Source organism: Panthera tigris, chromosome F3, assembly GCF_018350195.1.
Source record: "Panthera tigris isolate Pti1 chromosome F3, P.tigris_Pti1_mat1.1, whole genome shotgun sequence".
In the NCBI taxonomy this organism is placed as follows: domain Eukaryota; kingdom Metazoa; phylum Chordata; class Mammalia; order Carnivora; family Felidae; genus Panthera; species Panthera tigris.
In genome coordinates, this window is record NC_056678.1 from 11,431,140 (window position 1) to 11,450,819 (window position 19,680).

The 19,680-nt window shown below is 49.3% G+C and overlaps 3 long non-coding RNA genes across 4 annotated transcripts in view; 1 reads left to right on the forward strand and 2 right to left on the reverse strand.

Moving 5' to 3' along the window:
• LOC122235990 overlaps positions 1 to 19,680 on the forward strand; it is a 32,076-nt gene that overhangs the window by 5,925 nt on the left and 6,471 nt on the right. Inside the window, exons 2-3 of one of the 2 annotated variants that reach the window (XR_006214190.1) lie at positions 9,820 to 9,908; positions 16,312 to 16,465. This is a non-coding gene — a long non-coding RNA (uncharacterized LOC122235990). The remainder of the gene's footprint in view (positions 1 to 9,819; positions 9,909 to 16,311; positions 16,466 to 19,680) is intronic. The other variant, XR_006214189.1, reaches the window with a different exon arrangement.
• Positions 1,552 to 12,291, reverse strand: LOC122235992. The gene is made up of 3 exons (XR_006214192.1): positions 11,988 to 12,291; positions 11,666 to 11,862; positions 1,552 to 1,735 (listed from the first exon to the last, which is right to left on the reverse strand). It is a non-coding gene; the product is annotated as an uncharacterized LOC122235992 (long non-coding RNA).
• Positions 14,738 to 18,069, reverse strand: LOC122235991. Its single transcript, XR_006214191.1, has 3 exons — positions 17,882 to 18,069; positions 17,192 to 17,430; positions 14,738 to 16,084 (listed from the first exon to the last, which is right to left on the reverse strand). It is a non-coding gene; the product is annotated as an uncharacterized LOC122235991 (long non-coding RNA).

Genomic DNA, 19,680 nt, shown 5'->3' on the forward strand with positions numbered 1-19,680 from the left:
CTCATTTCTTTTTATCATTGAATAACATTCCATCGTCTGGATGGACCACAGTTTGTTAATCCATTCGCCTACCGAAGGGCACCTTGGTTCTGTCCAAGTTTTATTTTATTTTTTAAAGTTTATTGTTTGAGAGAGAGAGAGAGAGAGAGAGAGAGAACGTGTGCAGGGGAGTGGCAGAGACAGAGACAGAGAGAGAGAGAGAGGGAGAGAGAGAATCCCAAGCAGGCTCCACACTGTCAGTGCAGAGCCCGACATCATGAACTGTGAGATCATGACCTGGACTGAAATCAGGAGTTGGAGTCTTAACCTACTGAGCCACCCAGGTTCCCCTCATTCTTATTTTAATTTGCATTTTCCTGATGACATATGAATGGATGTTGGATTTTGTCAAATGTTTTTTCTGCATCTATTGATATAATCATGTCATTCTTCTTTTTTAGCCTGTTGATGTGATGGGTTACGTTAACTGATTTTCAAATGTTGAACCAGACTTGCATACCTGGAATAAGTTCCACTGGGTCATGGTATACAATTCTTTTTATTTTATTTTATTTTATTTTATTTTATTTTATTTTATTTTAATGTTTATTTATTTTTGAGTGACAGTGTGTGGGCAGGAAAGGGGCAGAGAGAGAGGGAGACACCGAATCTGAAGCAGATTTCAAGTTCTGAGCTGTCAGCACGGAACCCAACACAGGGATCGAAGTCATGGACTCTGAGATCATGACCTGAGCCGGAGTTGGATGCTTCACTGACTGAGCCACCCAGGCGCCCCAGTATAATTCTTTTTATACATTGTTGGGTTTGCTTTGCTAGTATTTTGTTGAGGATTTTTCATCTTTGTTTATGAGAAGTATTGGCTTGTAGTTTTCTTGTAATGCCTTTGTCTGGCTTCCGTATTAGGGTAATATCAGCCTCATCAAATTAATTAGAAAGAAACACTTCTGCTTTATTTGCTAAAAGAGATTGTAGAGAATTTAAATATTTGGTAGAATTCACCAATGAACTCAATAGGCCTGGTACTTTCTATTTTAGAAGGTTATTAGTTATTGATTCAACTTATTTAATAGATATAAGCCTGTTCAGATTGTCTATTAATTCTTGTGTGAGTTGTGTGTGTGTGTGTGTGTGTGTGTGCGCATGTGTGTATGTGAGTTTTCATAGACGGTGCCTGTCAGGGAATTGTGTTATTAATCTAAAGTCTCAAATCTGTACACACGGAGTTGTTCATAGGATGTGGTTTCTACTAGAAAATTGCCCTCAAATACAAAGGTATCTTGGTGTTCTTCCTCTTTGGGCTCAGTTTTTGGGAATTCCATCCAGATAATTGTTAGGGAATAAATTACTGTTCTAGAAGACCCACGAAGACCCATGGATGGTGACGGCGCAGCAGGAAGGATGGCTGGAGGAGGTATAGTGAGGGGATGAGATCGGGTTATCAAAGGAAAGAATGAAGAGGTCAAGCAAGATTGAGAGATATGTGAAGGAAGGAAAAGAAAAGTGAGAACCAACGTACGTATAGAAATGAGGATACAGATGCAAATGAGAGGATACAGAGGCAAATGATATTTCACTCACAGTTTTTGGTGGGAGAGGGCATCTGGAACCCAAGTTGGGCTTGTCCTAGGGTGCGTGCGTGACAGAACGAGGGAAGGCCTGCTGGGGCTCCTTCAGCATGAGGAAGTGCTTCCCAACTTTCTCCAGTTCATGCTGGACGGCAATGAGTAGGACTGTCCTGCACGTAGAGAATGGTGGTGATCAGGTGGCACACGGGGGTGAACTGTGGGAGCTATTGATCACAGGAGGGGTCCGGCCTGTGACTCTTGGCCCCCAGGCCCGGCCCAGCAACCCTGGAGACCTTGAGGGAATGATATCTCCTGGCACGCCAAGGGGTGTGACCCATCTTGCAGCGTGCTGGAAGGAAGCAGCTCACCTTGCTCGGGAGAGAGAGAACTGAGGCCCACAAGCTTCACTGATCAATACCGCCTTGGAGCTAGAGATAGGGTGGGTTTTGAGTACAGCGTTCATCCCGTAGGACTCGCTGTAGTTCATGCCACCACCAGTGAAATGACGTTTATCGAGCATCGTTCCATGCCATGCTCTGTGCGATGAACAGAAGACCCTGCGAAACATGCTTGCATCCTGGGAAGGAGGAGGAAAGCTTTTTGTCTGGAATCTGTGACACGGTTGGCCCAAAGGCAGGGGCGGGAGGGGCGCCTCTGCTGCTTTCTGGGGTCGGGACAACTGCGGCCCGTGGCGGCTGCCACGGGTGGCAGGCCTTCATTGACCACATCTGTGGCCCTGGCTCCGGCAGCTTCTTCGGGCTCAGCGGACTCAGAGGAAGCAGTAACAGGGAACAGCGGCTCTGGCTATGGCTGAGGGCCTTTTCCAGGGACTCTGTGGAGACTGAATGCCTTGGCAGAACTTTCGGGAATTACAGAGACCTCAGGGCTGCAGCAGGAGAGAAGCAAACTGGCCAATGCCGTGTGGTGGCTGACAGGACTATTGGAAGTCTTCCCTGCATAGCTGTGGAGACTTAGAAGGCAGACTGGTGATATTGTAATAATGAATAAGGGCAGTGGTGAATAATGTTAGGGACTGAATGTTGTGCACCCCTCCCCTCCCCCCCAGATTAATATGTTGAAGCTCTAACCCCCAAAGTGATGGCATGTGAAGGGGCTTTGGGGAGGTAATTAGGGTTAGACGAGGTTGTAAAGATGGGGCCCTGGTCTGACTGCGCTGAGTGCCCTTGTAAAAGAGACACCAGAGGGCTTGCTCGCTTTCCGTGAGCATGCACTGAGGAAAGCTCACGTGAGCGCCCGGTGAGGAGGCGGCTGCCTGCAAGCCAAGAGAGGAGGCCTCAGAATTAGCCTGTCTGCCAGCACCCTGACCTTGGACTTCCCAGTTTCCAGAACTGTGAGAAATAAATGTCTGTTTAAGTCCCCAGTCCATTATATTTTGTTACAGCAGCTCTAGCCAACGAATACAGTTGTCATGCTTTATTATCACTCTTTTTTTAATAAATGTTTTTTTTAAGTGTTTATTTATTTTTGAGAGAGAGAGAGACAGAGTGTGAGTGAGGGAGGGGCAGAGAGAGAGAGAGAGAGAGAGAGAGAGAGAGAGGGAGACACAGAATCCGAAGCAGGCTCCAGGCTCTGAGCCATTAGCACAGAGCCCGATGCAGGGCTCGAACTCACGAACCGCGGGATCATGACCTGAGCGGAAGTCAGACGCTTAACCAACTGAGCCACCCAGGCGCCCCACCTTCTTATCACTCTCGATTTGATTCTCACAGTGATGCATTCTGGAAAACATATACATGTTTGAAAGTAGAGCCCACCCTCCAGTAAGAGGTATTCTTAGCCACATTGGTTAGAGTGGGTAAGGAGTATAGAAGGAAGGTCTCCTTTCTGGGCTTGGAGTCGGGCCCTACGCGGGCCCTTTACGGACGGTGCCGTTTAATTCTTACAGCAGCCTGCGCAGTGGATATCATTATCTCCATTTTACAGATGAGGAAACAGACTCGGTGACGCCTGGTAAGCATGTTATTCAGATGTGGACTTCTGTTACTTAATTCACATCCAGGACCCCATCGGAGCAGAGCTCAAACCAGGAAGAGCTGGACTTTTATCTAATATCTAAGTTCACATTTCATACTCTTTATTTATTAAAATTTTTTTAAGTTTGTTTATTTTTTCAGAGAGAGAGAGAGAGAGCACAAATGAGGGACAGGCAGAGAGAGAGAGAGAGAGGGAGGCACAGAATCCGAAGCAGGCCCCAGGCTCTGAGCTGTCAGCGCAGAGCTCGACGCGGGGCTCGAACCCACAAACCACGAGATCGTGACCTGAGCCACAGTTGGATGCTCAACCGTCTGAGCCCCTCAGGTGCCCCTCTGCTACTTTAGTAAAACTTTGATTTGGATGATTTTGACAAGCGGGCAAGCGTCAGGTCAGGGTGTTGAGATAAGTGGGCTGGACTCTTCATTACTTCACTTTGATCAGTGAGTGTTGGGAGATTCCATTCCCTGAGGGCTAGAGAAGGCAATTTGGGAGAAGTTAAAAGGGAACTGAAACACAGACGTGAGCTAAAATGCATTCATTGGGCGTGGCAGCTAAGGGACCTGGGTTGGAAGCGAACACGAGAAGGAAGAATCGTGAGCCAGAGTGGAGCCACAGCCATTTGAGGGATTGTTTTGGGGGGGGGGGGGGGATCGTGTTCACCTTCATCATCACCATCATCACCACTCACATTTACTGAGGGTTAAGCACTTGTATATGTATTGTGCTTAGTATATATTGGGCTTAGTATTCACAACAGCTCTATACAGTAGGTCCTGTTAACATCCCCATTTAACGGATGTGGAAACAGGCTTGGAGAAATGGTTTCCCCCTACCTCACTGGTGGGTTAGCTGTAAACAATGAGGATTTTGATCCTACTGAGTGTTGCCTACATGGGCGGTGGGGGGGGGGGTACTGCCCTGCCTGGGAGCAGTGTGGGCTTGACTCAGTAAGCAGGATGATGTCAGTGAAGGTTTGGGGGCAAGAAGTGATGTGTTGAGGACAGCGTTGTAGACAATTAGCCAACACCACCCAGGATGCATTGGAGCAGGAAGATGGGTGGTTTGAAGACCAAGTTAGGAGGGTATCTGTGGTTCAGGGCAGAGGAGGTGAGTGAACTGGGTGGTGGCAGGAGGCCTGGCACTGAGGGGACGGGTGCAGAGACCACTTGGCTGCCGGAGGTCAAGGCCGTGTTCCCCGAACGAATACAGCAGTGGGGGGAGGCGTGAAGGACTCTAAGCTGACCTCAGGCTTTCGGACTCCGGCAAGGAGACACTGATGGGGGCTTTGACAGAAGTGTGAAATGAGCAGGTGGGCCCATGCTTGGGGGTAGGTGTCGCCGAGAATCTCTGGCTGGGCTTGTAGAGCAGCTCTGCGGAAGTCAGGTGTATCGGGTAGGGTTTGGGCATCAGCCGCAACTCGGTGAAAGTCACAGCCTGGGAAGTGTCTCTTCCCAGGCTGGGCTTCTCAAGCCACGGGGTCCGGCCTTGACCCTGGTCCTTGGGGCTTGGCTTGCTCCCCTCACCTCTCTGTCTCAGACCTGTCAGGTAGTGCATGTGGAAACTTGATGTGAATTAGAAAGAAGCATCCTTTCCCAAGACACCGTTCTGATATCTACCAGAAAATGTCAAAATACCTGTACAAATCGGTAATGACTATGAGCCTGGTCAATACCACTGCGTAATCAATCTGCTGTTACGTGCATCCAGGTCTGTAGCTGCCGTGGTACCTACGGAGGCCCCTTAGCCTCTTACAATGTCCAAGATTACCGAGGAAGGAAAGTTTGGTATAGTAGAAAGCCAATATCAGCACTTTAAAGATCACTACCATTATAGGTGGAAGACAGAGGAGACAAGAACTCAGAGCTTGTATGACCCAGAGCCCCAGCCTTTTTTTTTTTTTAACTTAATTTTATTTTTATTTATTTACTTATTTATTTATTTAAAACACTGGCTTTTATTTCCAATATATATTTAAGGTTAATGGTTTCATTTTTTAAGTTTAAATCCAAGTTAGTTAACGTATGGTGTAATAATGATTTCAGGAATAGAAGTTAGTGATTCATCACTTACTTGTAACACCCAGTGCTCATCCCAACAAGTGCCCTCCTTAATGCCCATCACCCAGCCCATCCTCCCCCCCACCCAACACCCCTCCAGCAACCTTCAGTTTGTCCTCTGTGTTTAAGAGGTTGTTTACATATATATGTATATATGTATATGTATATGTATATGTATATATATGTATATATGTATGTATATATGTATATATACATATATGTATATGTATACATACACACATGTATGTATATCTATGTATATCTATGTACACATATATGTATGTATATCTATGTATATATATCTATACATATATATACATATATACATATATATACACATATCTATACATATATATACATATATACATATATATATACATATATATACATATATATACATATATATATACACACATATATATATATGTATATATATACCACATCTTTATCCATTCATCTGTTGTTGGACAGTTGGGCTCTTTCCATACTTTGGCTCTTGTCAATAGCGCTGCTATAAACATTGCGATGCATGTGCCCCTTTGAAACAGCACACCTGTATCCCTTGGATAAATACCTAGTAGTGCGATTGCCAGGTTATAAGGTGGTTCCATCTTTAATTTTTTGAGGAACCTCCATACTGTTTTCCAGAATGGCAGCACCAGTTTGCATTCCCACCAGCAGTGCAAAAGGATTCCTCTTTCTCCGCATCCTCGCCAACATCTGTCGTTGCCTGAGTTGTTAATGTTAGCCATTCTGACTGGTGTGAGGGGGTATCTCATTGTGGTTTCGATTTGTATTTGCCTGGTGATGAGCGATGTTGAGCATTTTCTCATGTGTTGGTTGGCCATCTGGATGTCTTCTTTGGAAAAGAGTCTATTTGTGTCTTTTGCCCATTTCTTCACTGGATTATTTGTTTTTTGAGTGTTGAGCTTGATAAATTCTTTACAGATTTTGGATACTAACCCTTTATCTGATGTGTAGTTTGCAAATAATTTCTCCCATTCCATTGGTTGCCCTTTAGTTTTGCTGATTGTTTCCTTCGCCGTGCAGAAGATTTTTATCTTGATGAGGTCCGGGTAGTTCACTTTTGCTTTTGTTTCTCTTGCCTCTAGGGACATTTCAAGTAAGAAGTTGCTGTGGCCGAGGTCAAAGAGATTGTTGTCTGTTTTCCCCTGTAGGATTTTGATGGCTTCCTGTCTTATGTTTAGGTCTTTCATCCATTTTGAGTTTATTTTTGTGTCTGGTGTAAGAAAGTGGTCCAGGTTCATTCTTCTGCATGTCGCTGTCCAGTTTTCCCAACATCATTTGCTGAAGAGGCTGTCTTTTTTCCATTGAATACTCTTTCCTGCTTTGTCAAAGATTAAGTTGGCCATACATTTTTGAGTCCATTTCTGGGTTCTCTATTCTGTTCCATTGATCTATATGTCTGTTTTAGTTCCAGTACCATACTGTCTTGATGATTACAGCTTTGTAATACATCTTGAAGTCTGGGATTGTAATGTGTCTCAATCTGGGTTCTTTTTCAGGATTGCTCTGGCTGTTCGGGGTCTTTTCTGTTTCCATACAAATTTTAGGATTGTTTGTTCTAGCTCTGTGAAGAATGTTGGTGTTGTTTTGATAGGGGTTACGTTGAATATGTAGATTGCTTTGGGTAGTATTGACATTAAAAATATATCATTTATTTATTTTTAAGAGACAGAGCATGAGTGGGAGAAGGGCAGAGAGAGAGAGGGAGAGACAGAATCTGAAGCAGGCTCCAGGCTCTGAGCTGTCAGCACAGAGCCCAACATGGAGCTCGAACCCATGAACTGTGAGATGATGACCGGAGCCAAAGTTGGATGCGTAACTGACTGAGCCACCCAGGTGTCCCACGGGTAGTATTGAGATTTTAACAATATTTGTTATTCCAATCTATGAGCATGGAACATTTTTCCATTTTTTTGGCGTGCCTTCTTCAATTTCTTATCAGCTTTCTACAGTTTTCAATGCATAGATTTTTCGCCTCTTGGGTTAGGTTTATTCCCAGGTATCTTATGGTTTTTGGTGCAGTTGTAAGGGGGATTAATTCCTTGACTTCTCTTTCTGTTGCCTCATTATTGCTGTATAGGAATGCAACCGATTTCTGGGCATTGATTTTATGTTCTGCGACTTTGTTGAATTCATGCATCAGTTCCAGCAGGTTTTTGGTGGAGTCTTTGGGTTTTCCACCCAGAGTGTCATGTTTGTGAAGAGCGACGTGGTCGTTTTGGATGCCTTTTATTTCTTTGTGTTGTCTGCTGAGACTAGGACTTCCAACACTATGTTGAATAACAGTGGTGAGAGTGGGCATCCTTGTTGTGTTCCTGACCTTATGGGGAGCTAGAACCCCAGTCTTTTGACCCACAGTTCATGATCATATCTAGTGACCTAGGCTTTGGCCAGTTCCCAAGTCCTACACAGCGGTGCTTGATCTTAAAAGCAGTCTTTTTTTCTTTTTTTTTTTTAATTTTTTTTTTTAACGTTTATTTATTTTTGAGACAGAGAGACACAGCATGAACGGGGGAGGGGCAGAGAGAGAGGGAGACACAGAGTCGGAAGCAAGCTCCAGGCTCCGAGCCATCAGCCCAGAGCCCGACGTGGGGCTCGAACTCGTGGACCGTGAGATCGTGACCTGAGCTGAAGTCGGACGCTTAACCGACTGAGCCACCCAGGCGCCCCAAAAGCAGTCTTAATGTGTTACAAAGTGCAAATATCGTGTGTGTGTGTGTGTGTGTGTGTGTGTGTGTTTACTTATTCTTCAATGACTGTTTTTTTAATGTTTATTTTTGAGAGAGAGAGAGAGAGAGAGAGAGAGACCGAGTGGAAGAGGGGCAGAGAGAGAGGGAGACAGAGGGTCCGAAGCAGGCTCTGCCCTGACAGCAGAGAGCTCGATGCTGGGCTTGAACTCACGAACCGCAACATCGTAACCTGAGCCGGAGTCAGCCGCTGAACAGGCTGAGCCACCCAGGCGCCCTTCTTCAATGACTGTTTTGTGTCACTCACCGAACGAACGTGAAACTAAATGTTATTTCTCAACTAGGCCCCTGGGCCCCCCAGGTTCTCTCTCTTTCTGCTGTCCCATGCTAGGATGCTTCTTGCTGTCAGGACAGGTTTTCCTCTGCTTGATCGGTAGGTATCTTGAGACCAAATACTGCGTCTTATTATTTGCTTTTCATAGCACGCAGGGCAGTGTGATGAGGCAGGCAGGTAAGTGCCAGTAAATGGTGTTGGTGAGATCATCTCTCTGTGTGCCATGCCAGGCGGTCTCAGGCACAGCTATTTGTTAACCTGTGAGTTAAAGGAAAGGACTGGAGCGAATGAGATGGTAGAAGGGTAAGGGGTGGAGGGAGGCCAGACGCTCCGCAGTTTACATAAAGCATCGTAGTGGAAAACGATCGGGAACCCGGTAGTTAATTTACCACGCGTGCACAGTGTGGCAAATGTCTGAACGTCTCTTGCTGCAAAATCTAACTCTGGTCGATCACAAAGCATCAGGAAGACCCAAGATACCTTGAAAGGTAATGGCACCGGGGAACAGCAGAGCTCTTTGAAAGCAAATAACTTGAGGCTAAGTTGATTTCTGTTTGGGCCACACAATAGTGGTCGTGGTAGATGGGGAGCCACCAGCGTCCTGAGGGGTTGGGAAACCTAAGATCCGATCTGCACGCCTCACTCACTCCCCAGAGGGTGCCGAGCTCAGCATTAATGAAACTCGCGGTCACAGAAAATCAACTGCTTTCGACTGCCTGCCCCAAAATCTTTGACTAGTAATTGCACTCTCAAGGCCAACGGTGGTAGGGACACCCTGTCGTATTTTGTCTTGTAGGTGATGTTTGGAACGTTGAGCGTGTTCCTCTCTGAGATTCTTTTGTTCCTTCTTAGTTTTTTAAGGAGTCAGAACATACGTCTTCACGCTTCGTTAGGACAGACAGCAACGAGGAGGTAGGTTTAGGAGCTTGGGGGCCCGGGGACTGTAGTGCTTTGAAACACCGTCTTCAGGGCTTGCAAGAGGAAAATCGGCACACCAGTGGGACGGTTGATGTTGGAGCTTCTTGTAGCTCTCTTTATGATGTTGGCTGGCCTTCTCCCCTGCTTTCTCAGAAGCTGTCTCAACATACCCTTTTCGGAGTCGAAACTCCCGGACGCAGGGATTAGTAACCACTTTTTTTTTTTTTTTTTTTTAGTGTCACGGACATGAGTTCTTTGAGAAGGTCACTAAAGCCCCGCCCCGTCTCCCCAGAAAACGGCTGCCTATAATTGCAGGGGGTTCAAGGTATGGACAACATGCTAAAAACTCTGACTTACTTCACTTTAAAACGTAAATGCCCAGCCGTGCTCTCTCCTCCTTCTTCCTTCTCCCGAACCTCTCCGTTTCCCTGCCTAAAGCAGCGCCTGCATGAAGTGGGGAATAAGGACACAGCCGAGAGTGAGGTGGGCCTCCAGCGGCTCTGCGTCTAGAATATTGTGCTGAAGGGGGCAAGCGGGCAGGTCTGAAAAGGAGCAGGGGCTAGGGTGCGGCCCCTGCCCTCAAAGGACTCCCGGGTGGTGATCAGTTTCAAAACAAATGGTAAAATACCAGGTCGTGGCTCCTTTACGTGGTCAGACGACATCCTGAATCCTCAACGATGCATAATGTTTCTCATACAAGGGAACGAGTGACAAAAGTTCCCAGGCAAAACGGGGCGAAAATGTGTATCTTGGCAGCTTTGTAGAGATTTCTCTGGCAGTTTCCGAGAGGGGGTGCATTTCTGTGGATTCAGTTCCTAGAAGTGGACTCGCGAGGTCAAAGGGCTTGAATATGGAAGTATTTAATAGAGGGACCACAATCACCCTCCGGAAAAGGTCGCGTCGGTTTCGTACCTCCTGGGGGGGGGGGGAGCGGATTTGGCACCTGGATCAGATTCTGGGCTGGGTGGGGGGGAGAAGGCTAGGAAGGGAGGAGGGGGACAGCGAATTTTTCTTTCAGCCGTGTGGGCAGCTGTCCAATTTCATTTTTTGAAATTGTTCTCGGAGTTTTGCTTTCTTCAACGTGACTCAGTGTTGACGCTGGTTTGGAGGCGGGAACGTTGTGGCCTGGCCGGGCGAGGATCGCAGGGGTCGGGGCCACCACTGGCCCACAGCCTTCGTGTGCGGTACCCCCACGGGAGCCAGGGGGGGTCCCGGGTGTCACCTACGCGCACATTTACAAACCAGGTACCTTCCTCTCAGGTGAACCCAGCTCTGAGCCAGGATGTAAGACAAGGGCCGGCTTCACTTTGGCCCCACTCACACCCTCGGTGGTGGGACTGTGCATTGGCCGTCCACGGCAGTCCTGACCGCGGCTCCCACTCCTGGCTGTTGCCCTGATGGCATCCACGTCAGGGGCCCGTGGTGCTGCTGCTGGAAGGACACAGCCATGCTCAAGGGCTGAGCAGAGGCCTTGGTGTCATCGGCCTCCTCTCCCCTGCCTCCGCCTACTGCCCGCTCCTGCTTCTTGCCCAGTCACCCCTCCTGCGTCCTGGAGACAAAAATAGCCCCATTGAGGGATTTTTGCTGGAACGTGTCCTCCCTCCAGTTAGAGCAGGTTTTGTGTTTAGCTTTGGTTTGGCGGCTTTTCATTCTGGACGCAGTTGTGCTGGTCCCTCAGAGCCTGAGAGCCCCGGGGCCAGGGCCTTGTCGCATTGGCCTAAACCCCGCTGGTGATAAAGCTGTAGGAGTTCATGCTGGCTGCTCTGGCAGCGACACTCTGAAATCCCAGCTGCCTAACCCAGGAGATTTGTATTTCTGACTCACCAAGCAGTCTGATGACTGTGTGTGGGGTGGTAATTCAGGGACCCAGGCTCCTTCTCTCCCTCTCCTTTGCCATTTATTATTTGAGAGAGAGAGAGAGAGAGAACGAGCAAGAGAGGGGTCAAAGAGAGAGGGAATCGGACCAGAAGATCATGACCTGAGCCGAAATCAAGAGTGGGATGCTTAACCCACTGAGCCACCCAGGCGCCCCCTAGACGGCCTCATTTTGACTTGTAAATGAGCCGCCTCACTTTCGCTCACCTTCTGTTGGCAGGAACATGGGGCCTAGAGGCAGGATTCCCTTGGAAATACATCCTTGGCTGGGTAGCTGTTCCTCAAACACAGCTTTTACACCATGGAAAAGGAGCCCTGGACCGTGGTGGGCAGTGGGCTATGTCTGCCATGGGACTGAGCTGGGAACAAGCTTGCACTCCTGCCCCCTAGTTACCCTTCTGTTCCTGTGGGCAGAAGTCCTTATACTTTATTAAGCAAGAGGCTCAACCCAAAGGTGACCTTTAATTAATGCTTCAGGTAGGAACGGGTGTGGAGTGAAGAGCTTCACCCTTTCTTTGATCAGATTTACCTCTGTTCCTACTCCATGTGCTGGGCGCGGACCCCTCCCTAGTCTCTCGCCGCAGCCCATCTCCTTTTTCCCCAAATCTCCAGGCAGAGTCAGAGGCAAATTTGCCTGGGAACCATTCAGGACCTCACTCCCCCTTCTCCCTCCAGTTTTTTGTTTTTTTGTTTTGATGATTTTGGCTAGAGGGTGACCAGGGAGAGAAGGACTTCCAATAAAGGCAGTTTCTTCTTTTCCTGCGTTTGCTGAGCTGCGTGGGGTTGGGCGGGTGGCGCTGGGAACTCTGGAGAAGCTCAGGGAATTAACGAAGTCTGACAAAGGAGATCCGGAAGGGGAGGGCCCACCTTCCAGCGGAGCCTGCCTTCCCTCAGTGACGTCAGAAGCGGCTGCTGTTGCCTTGGCAACCTGATCACCCAACGCCAAGGGCACGCAGGCTGATCTCAGGGCTCTTTTCTGGATGAGGCGCTAAAAAGGAACCTCACTGCCCCCCAAATGCAACTCGATCATAGGGAGATACCATCCAATACTCGGGTGCGGTCTGTGGGTGAAGACGGCTCCAGGGAGTGGGTGATACTGGCAGGAATAATCTGAAGGACACGTGGGGGACCGAGAACCCTCTTTTTGCACAAACCCTGCACGTTTTAGAGAAAAGAAGCTGCCGGTCTGCCCTCTGACAGTACTCTTCACCTCCGCCTGTTTCGCATGAAAAGTCTCACGGCATCATGTGGCCCATGACCCCGGAGTCCTGCTGTAGGACTGGAGTGTTCTGGAAATATTGCCGCGGGGGGGCGCCATTAGGTACCAGCATGGCAGAGAAGGGGGAAGAGCCGCTTGGCCACCCGCTTTCACCAAGACACCTTCTTTTCCTTTCCATGCTCGCTTTCTGAGTGGCTGAGAAGTTCAACTACCCCAGTTTGCTCACATTCGCGAATGAAGGGAAGGCAGACTTTTGTGGTGGCCACACAGGCGTTTTGTGTCACCGTGGCCAGTGGCTCTGCTTGCTTCCTGCCCGGGTAGGCTTGACTCAAGTAATTAACCTCCCCGCGCTGCAGTCTCTTGGCAGAGCGGCATTTTAGAGAATAAACAACCCACGTCAAGCGCTTAGCACGGTGTCTGGCACACAATAGATACTCAAATAAATGACGGCTCCTTCTCCCATTTAGGGTATTTCTTGAAATGTTGCCAGTTCGGGGCTGACACTGGCGCAGGATAAACCTTTGCACAATAGAAGAAAGTAAGAAAGTGCCTCCACTGCAGACAAACGGAAACGAGGCGGTTCCCCCCCGCCCCCCCCCCCCTCGCCCCGCGGCCAGCCTTTCTGCAGCACAGAGGCTGGTGGCTCCCGGCCGGGAGCACAAGCTTCACACTGCGTGCCCCAGCTCTGCCTTAACCCTCCCACGTCTCTTGTTTCTCAGCCATTTTCCTGGAAGGTATCTTGGAAGGGTTAAGTCTCCTAGGAACATTAAGAAACATTTCAAAATAGGGGCACCTGGGGGGGCTCAGTCGGTTAAGCGTCCGACTTCGGCTCAGGTCATGATCTCACAGTCTGTGAGTTCGAGCCCTGAGTCGGGCTCTGGGCTGACGGCTCGGAGCCTGGAGCCTGCTTCCGATTCTGTGTCTCCCTCTCTCTCTGCCCCTCCCCCGTTCATGCTCTGTCTCTCTCTGTCTCAAAAATAAATAAACGTTAAAAAAAAAAAAAAAAAAAAAGGAAGACTCTCAAAATAAGTAAGAGGTAGGAGGGGATTGGAGATGTGACCAGCTGTCACCGGAGGACATCAGGTGGGAGTCGAGCGCGGCTGGTCTGCTCTCTGCTCAGTCCCAGTGATGGGTGGTGGTGAGCTGCCGGCGGCATCGGCTGCTTGGTTTTCTTCGTTCCTTCTTGTTACTGTTGTTGTTATTATCATTCAGGTTGGCCTGTGGGAAGCTGGATCTGGGAGCTGTAGCCTTTTTGCAGGTGCGGCAGGATTTCCGAGAGTTTCATGTTGGCTTCCGAAGTCCTTGCCCAGGGCCACTGTGTATTCCACTGCGGTGCAGTCGTGGTGGGCATCTGGCCAGTCACTGACTACGTATTTGCAGGGCTGCTGTTATACATCACAGCCTGGGGTGAGGCCTGGGTATTACACACTGGACGTAGCCCTTGTTCTCAGGGGGCTCACATTCTAGTGGGGGAACAGAAAGACACCAAGGGGTCATCTGGTCCTGTATATTGACATATTTGGTGATCTCAAGTGTTGGACATTAAAAAAAAATTTTTTTTAATGTTTATTTTTGAGGGAGAGAAGCAGAGCGCGAGCGGGGAAGGGACAGAGAGAGAGGGGGGCGCGCAGAACCCGGAGCGGGCTCCAGGCTCTGAGCTGTCGGCCCACAGCCCGATGCGGGGCTCGAACCCACGACCGCGCGCGCTCATGACCTGAGCCGAAGTGGGACCCTCAACCGACTGAGCCACCCAGGTGCCCCACAAGTGCTGGACATTTTATTGGAGAGGTTATGGAAGCTCTGGAGGATGCTGACTTTTCTCCGGAGAGGATTTATTTTTGCTCTGGCTGGCTGTTATCCTGGGGGCATGTTGCCTTAATCATGTTTGGATTGAGGTGATTCAGAACTGTGTTTCAGTTTCACTACTTCTAGGGTGTGTTGGCAGAATAAAGCCCCCCTCCCAAGACGTCCGCATCCTAATGCTGGGAATCCACGAATCTGTTAGTTTCCATGGCAAAGGGGAAAGAAAGGGACAGATGGAGTTGACGTTGCTAATCAGCTGACCTTAAAATAGATTATCCTGGATTTTCTGGGTGGTCCCAGCAGAATCACAAGGGCCCTTAACAGTGGAAAAGGGAGGCAGGAGAACAGAGTGATGCTCAACGAGAGGGACTCGACCTGCGGTTGCTGGTGTCGAAGGTGGGGAAAGGGCCCCATGTCGAGGAATGTGAGCAGCTTCTGGAAACTGGCAAAAGCGAGGGCACAGCTCCTCCCCGAAGGCCTCCAGCGGGAATGCAGCCCTACCAGGCACCTTGATGGGAGCCCAGTGGGACCCCTGCCAGTCTTCTGACCTCCAGGACACTGAGACCGTAAACTTGGGTTGTTTAAAGCCATTACACTGGTGATAATTAGTTGCCACAGGAAGCGAATGCAAGGAGTCCCAGCTACAACGTTGAGCGCTTCCCACAGCATCCTCTCGGTGGGTCCCCAACTCCACATTGTGTCTCCAGAGTGCTGCGAGGCTGCTGAAACGTTTGCCTTGTATCTCAGCCTCTTGCCCAGCGGCTTCTGCTTGCGGCTCACAAGTCAGCAACTGCCTGGAGACCTAGAGGGGTCCAGAATTCAGAATCCCTTCCCTGTACTTTTCTCGCAAGGGTGGGCTCCCTCAGACTTGCGCTGCTTCGGTCGCCCTGACCTCAGATTTATGTCCCTCAGGCCACTAATACTGATCAGCTCCTCAGCCTTTGGCCCCGTGGTTCCGGGTCAGCAGATACGCCAGGCAATAAACAATGGGTAGCTGTGGGGTTGACACTATCGTCAAACGAGTTTAAGCAACCTGGGTGCTGATCCCAGCTCAGCCTTAAAGAGCCTTGGGCGTATCATTGCCCTTCTCCGGGACTCGTTTCTTTCCTGTGCAGAATGAGGTTTTCAGATGACGTGGTCTTCTGCTTCTTTGCACCTGCAATTCTGGAGTCCCCCCCCCCACTCCCCCACCGCCCACCGTGTGCCGGTTGGTTTGGCAGGGGTCACAGAGGTGGGATCCTTGCCCGAAGGTGCTTCCAGTGTTTATCATCATGGTGGAATAAGGTCTACTTATGTAGACAGCCACCTTAAGCCGCGATGCTTTCTCGTCAGCACAATTTGGTTAATTAATCCGTGAGTAATCAGAAAAGTTAATTGGATGTGTAGAACTTGGGGAACTAACACCATGAGGGATTGAAGATCTCAGTGGAGCTGGAAGCCATCTAACCTTGGTTATTTGCATGAGCTTGTGACTTAGACCCGACAATTGAGGGTTTTTGGTTTTTTTTTTTTTTGGTAAGCAGTTAAATGGATGGCACTTGTGTTCAGATTAAATAGGATGGAATTGGGTGGTATTTTGCAGGCTCTGCAACTCCATTTGTTTTCTGGGAAGGGAATCAAGAAAAAAGTAATAAAAACCCATGGTTATATAAGCATTAGACCAAAGCTGAGACTCCTCCCAGGGGGTCTGACTTTTCTTCCTCTCTGCCTCCCTAGTCCCTAGTGTGGCGCCTTGTGCATAGTCGAAGATTAGCTCCCTGACAGCAGACTAGCCCACAACGGACTAAAAACCAACTGGCCGAACGAATAAATAAATGATTCCTCCATACAGCATGCAGGAAATGTTCAATCGACCACCCGGTCCAGGCCCCGTGGAAGGTTCCGGGACTAGAATGAAAAACTCCCCCTGCCCCGGGAGAGCTCCCAGCCCATTTGGGGTGCTGACCCCCCGACCGGCAATGGCATACAATCTGATGCAGTAGCAGGTTAGTGGAAAGAGTGGGAAGGGCTGGGAGACCCCAGAGGGAGAGACAGAGTGAAGGAGCAGAGGGAGTTTGGGGAGATTTCACAGGGCAAGTGGCATTTTGGGCTGCGTCTTCGAGGACGAAGGGATGTTTGTCAGGCGGAAGATTGGGGAAGCCGCATTCCGCAAGGGGTGGTGGGTGTGAGGGATGGAGAGCTGCTTTCGGGTGACATGCGGCTTCATGTGGGACGGAGCGGATCGTGGGACGGGGTGGTTGGCTTGGAGTGAGGGTGGGAAAAGTCTAGGATGCCGATTGAGGGGACCTTGACCTTATTTGGACCCAACGGCGAGTCTCCGAAGGATTTCCAGTGTGTGAATGGCATGGTGAAGGGATTCTTGTAAGCGGATGGTGGGTGGGCTGGCAGAGAGTGGGAGTAGGTGAGGGGAGGGCAGGGGGGAAGGAAGCCAGAGAGTGGGGGTGAAAGGGCGGAAGTTCTGGTCAAGTTAGTGACCTTCGCTGAGCATCCTCAACTTTCCCATCAAATAATTTCCCAACCAATATTTCCAACAACAAATATTCCCAAAGATTTCCAAAAATTTTCCAAAATTTTCCAAATATTTCCCAACAAAGAATTTCCACCTCGTGGCTTGTGTTGAGGCTTGGCGAGAAATTGCATGCAAAAACTTTTGTCTAGATGGCCCGGCACAGAGTAAGCACTTAGTAAATTATTGGTTGGTTATGGTTTACCTGGGGGAGAGAGAGGTGACAGGAGCCCTGGCTGAGGCAGCAGCCGGCGGATGAGGAGGAGGAGGGAGAAGTCAGAGACCCGGGGGAGGTAGACCAGAATGCTGAGTCGTGGTGCCTTGCCCTCGAGCTGAAAGGCAGTTTTATGCTGAGGCTTGCTTCAGCAGAGTCCCGGCCTCATTATAAACTTTAGATGAGGCCCCAGGGAGCTTGACCTTGGGCTATCCTGGACTCCGGCAAGCCTGCAAAACGAAGTTAGTTGCCTGCAAGGGAAGCACTTCTCTGGATGAAGGCGGATGCACGGGAACATCTGTTTTGTGGCTCCCGTCCCCGCGGGCTGCGTGGCGATCGCCCTGTGTGCCTGAGCAGGACAGCCACGCGGGCCCTCAGTGGGGCAGCAGACGCAGTCATCCCAGGAGGCTGGGCTGTGGAGGGAGCCTCCCCCCACCCCCCACCGTGGGTATACTCCCGGGGAGATATTGAGGGTGCCCTGAAGGACCCCTGCCCCCTCTCTTCCTCTTGGTTTGAAGCCCATTAGGAACCGATTTGTTGGGATTTAGAGGCTCTTTGTCTCCTATTGAATGCAAATACCCCAGGGAAAAGTAGTATCATTAAGGGAAGGGATAACAACCGTAACAGAAATGAATAATAATAAGGGTAACAACTCAGGGAACTGTTTTGTGCCATAGATACCTTTTACTCATTGCCTTATTTCATTGTTCTGGCGGTCCTAGCAGGTGAATATTTGTATTTCTGGGCACACGGGAGCTCGGGGAAGTTCAGAAGGTCGAGGAAAAAACGCAGCATACATCTTTGCGAGCCCTGCGACAGAGCGGGAACAGTGCGAGGGACAGAGGGGCAGGTGTTGGGCGTGGGATGTGGTGGGCATCCTTGCAGGAGAGAGAGAAGGAGGAGGTGAAAAGGGGAGAGGAGAGGTGCGGTCGTGGCCAGGACTGGCCCTGTTTACCTCATAATCACTGACCTGGTAGATTTGCTTTTTGTCCCTGACTCTCCTCATTCGGAGGCTCAGAGATAATCATGGAACTCCCAAGACAGGTTGGGGTAGAGTTAAGGACTCCACATAGGACCGCCTACAAGATTTAGTTTTATCCAGGTTTATCCAGCCATGGTTAGACAGAGCCACCCAGACCCCTCCTGACCAGGCCTGGGGACTAACAGTCTTTGCGTCCCCCGTGCAAGGCACAGAGTATGACAAACAGTAGGCGCTCAGTAGATGCTCCCTGCAGGAATGCTACCCAGGGTGTCCCCAGGCTTGCTCTCCTTAGAGCCCTGCCGACCCCTCTGGATGCTCTCCCTGTTTCCAATGGCAAAGGAATTACAGGGTTCTCTGCTTGTGAATTCAGGAGGGACCAGAGGAAGATCAAATACAATGGAGTTTCATTGTTCATTAATGGCTGCCTACCCATCTCATCTGGACCATTTAAAATTTGAGTCCTAAATTCTAAATTTCCCATCAGGCCGCGGACTGGAAGGATGGAGGTGGAAAAGGATTCTGGCTTGCTCTTGAAGGTCCTGGTGACACAAGTCCTAGACACGGGGTCCGAGTGGCTTGATGGTCTCCCGGACCAGTGTTATCCAATGAGTACTAAGCGTAAAATCAAAGGTCATAGTGGCAGCTCCAAAATGGAACGGGAGAAAGCACCAGAAGTGAGCAGATCCTGGTTTTGCCACTAGCTGTATGACCTTGGACATCATCATGTTCTTTCTTTGGGCCTCCTATTTGCTCATCTGTAAAACTGGGACATTGGGTTGGATGAGTGGTTTTCAAGCTGCCATCGAGAAGTAGGAAGAGTTCTGAGGTCCTCTGGGGTGGGTCTGCTTGGATCTGTTTACCATACTAAGGACTCCACATGGGACCGCCTACGAGATTTAGTTTTATCCAGGTTTATCCAGCCATGGTTAGACAGGGCCACCCAGACCCTATCAACCGACAGAAGAGGGCTAGTGCCCAACGCTTCAAGGGGCCCATTCGACACGAGTCTCTGTACTTGTAAAAGCTCTTTGCAAAAGGAATAATCCCTAACTGGATACCAAAAAAATTGAGCTACAGATCACTAGATAGAGAGTACCATTGGAAGGACACCACAAAGTTGAAGTATCCCCAGACTCTTCCTGCTTTTCAAGCTGTGCTGCCTTGGGGTTAAGACTTGTGGCTCGGGGGAACTCCCAGTAAAATGCAAATATTTATGTGGCTTTCCTCCCAGAATTACTAGCACCAGGGACGGCCTCTGTGGCACAAATTCATAGACATCTTTAGTCTTAAACTTTCACTCCTCCCTCCCACCACTTCCAACATTACCTCTTCCCTTGTAAAATTTCCATATGAAAGCCTGGCTGCTGACACTTGGAAAACGTTTATCCATTTGTCCCTGTCTCCGTGAAGTCAGGGCAAATTTCGGAAGAGGTTTTGCTTTCAGGAATATCAAAGAAGGAGACGGGGTGTTACGTGGGAGACAGCCCAGCCTTCTTGC